The sequence below is a fragment of the Thamnophis sirtalis genome, unplaced genomic scaffold, assembly GCF_051295495.1.
Source record: "Thamnophis sirtalis isolate CommonGarterSnake01/CBP01778 unplaced genomic scaffold, rThaSir2_p1.2 scaffold_4, whole genome shotgun sequence".
In the NCBI taxonomy this organism is placed as follows: domain Eukaryota; kingdom Metazoa; phylum Chordata; class Lepidosauria; order Squamata; family Natricidae; genus Thamnophis; species Thamnophis sirtalis.
The window spans coordinates 95,288,892-95,291,637 of NW_028261384.1; positions in this window are offsets into that span (position 1 = coordinate 95,288,892).

Below are 2,746 nucleotides of genomic sequence, written 5' to 3' on the forward strand. Positions count from 1 at the left end.
ACAATCTATTATTGTATTTAACTCATAGAAAGTCTACAACCACAAATTACCACAGCCCTTATCTCTGATCTGTCCAGAATCCAATATCTTCATTTTATTCTTAATAATAAAACTTTTCCTTAAGATTTCTATAGGGATCTTTCCTAACAATTACATCTCATTCCCCAGAGTCACAAGTCTCTTGTAAGTATCTCCACAGCATGTGTTGTTCAGAAAATCTCTGTAAATAAAAAACAGCATCTCTTGTCAATTGCTTTCTGATTAAACATAATAAATGCACTCTAAATTCCATCCATCTTAAGAAAATCCAGTCCATCACTCATCAGTTCTATCATCTGAATCTTTTATATTCGTGCCTCTTTTAATCTTATTCACCAAACCTGTAATTCTCAAGCCAGACTCCTTTTCCTTCATATCTGCCAGCAAGATTAGATTCCAATCAATTTGACTGTAAGTCTAGTCCAGCTGTTATTGTATCTGGCTATTATCTTGGGGTTGCTTTAACATTGTCGCTAATTTATCAAACTTTTTATCCAAGTTTTCAATTAGGGTTTGTAAGTTGAAAAGCATTTTAAAGACATCCCAAAGGGCTTTATCTCTTTTTGTAGACAATGTAAAGAATATATATTGTATTCAAATCCTTTACTGTTATTTATATTCATATTTACATTTTAATATAGTTCAAAACTCTTGTAGTTAGCATTCACGACAAAAGTGCAAGCAGTTTTAATCTCAGGGATTAGAGAAGTAAAGGTACGATAACTGAACAACCACAGAGAAAAATGAAGATAAAATTCCCCACAATAAAAAGTAGTTAGAAAAAAAATGAAATTTTCCATCAAAAGTTAAAATAAGACCAAAGCTTTCAAAAACTGGTAAAATATAGAATCCTTGTAGTAAAAATTGGCTGCTTTTTACTGCAAGGGATAAATGCTCTTGCCATGGACTTCTTTACAGCAAAAGTGAAAGTGATTTAAAACTCTCAAACAAACCGTAAAAAAAAGTGCCAAAAATTGGTTAAAATCCAACAAGGAATTGTAGGATAAGTCAGCATTCAACCAGTCGATTAACAGTTAAAAATATAAATCAGAAAGTAAAGAAAACTTTAAACTGCAGTTAAACCAAAGGATACTTAAAGATAAACAGCTGGAAGGAAAATAATGGAAAACCTAACCCTCTGATAGCTTCTACTGAAAATTGTGTTTGTCAAGATCCCTCTTCCCAGCAGGTACATAACCATCTGAGGGTCATTCCTTGTTTCTCCTGTTCAAATCTGGGGAAAGGACCACCAAATGGCCAGCTTTGATGGCATAATCAGCTGTCTGTACCAGGAGAGAAAAAAAAACACCCTGTCACTCAGCCCATCATGTTGTGGGAAGTCCTCAGTGGCCATATTCCCATGGACTGCCTGCCGGGTTTGGGGAGATGGTACTGCTCTGCTCTTTCTTCAGGCAGTTCTAGGCAGTATTAGGTCAAAATAGGCATTAGCCCAATGTCTATTTCTTTGTGGCAATCTTCCTTAAAGATTTAACAGTCAATAATTGTAATGAATATTGCTCAAATAAATATGAGAATCCCTAACCCACTCTCAACACAAATCTGGGGCAGATAATAGATGTTCTGAATATTTTTTTATAGTCAAAGAATGACAATTATTAGTTATTAATTATTAATGACTACTGTAATAAAGTTATTTGCCAATTACAAAAAAGCCAATGAAAATAAAAAAACAAGAAATTTCCTTTAAAAAGAAAGGCTGTATATTGGTGTTTTTAACAAGAAAAAGGGGAAATGATAAAGATGTATGAAAATGCAGTATGCAGAAAATGGATAGGAATATTTTGCTTCCATCTCCTCATATAAAATGGAGTCAACCCAATTAAGTTAATCAGTGGAATATTCAGGGCAAAGAAAAGGAAGTACTCCACATTATAAATTTCCTTAACATAAAATGAGGTAGCCTTTGAATTAAGATGGCTTCAAGAAATTAGAAAGATTCCTGAAGAGATCGCAGAGTGGAATGGAAGCAAGGAACAACACCTCAGAAACCTGTTTAGTCAGGGCTCCTCCCATCCTCAGGGGCTTTGCCATCAAATATAGCATGGGAAAGATCTGGCCAGAATATAGAGATGAGCCCACTCCTCGTGGCATTAGGTGGTGTAATAGGAGTTGCCAGAATGATGCACAAAGACAGCACTGTTGATATCCGCATTGCCTAATGTCTGGATCGCATTTTGCATTTGTCTCCCTAATAATCAAGTGGCTACTATCCTAGCCTTACATAAGCCGCTATTCTTTTAAACATTAATGGCTATCTTGTTTTCTCCAGAGAAAGCTGCTGCGCCTCAACTATTTTAGCACTGCAGGAAAACTGGGAATGATGTAATCCCTGCAATGGGAAAACGTCATGCTATCTTTGACTAGCTGCACTAGCAGGACACCTTCCGTCCCCACCTCTCATGCAGCAGTTTAGAAAATATAAAGCACGTGACACTGTCGCCAGGAGTCCCCCCCCTTTCCTCGCCTATTGAACCGCTTTCTCGTGATGTCATCGCCCTTGATTGGGCGCGAATTTTCTACTCCGCGCAACCTTCTCCCTCCTCGGGCCTCCAAGCACAGAATTCTGGGTGATCGGATAGAAGTTTTGAAATAAACCCGCGTTGATTGATGGGAATCGTAGTCTTTTCATGATGGGACGTCACCTTCGTTACCCGTCATCCTCTTTGGGCCTTGCTTCCTCTTCCTC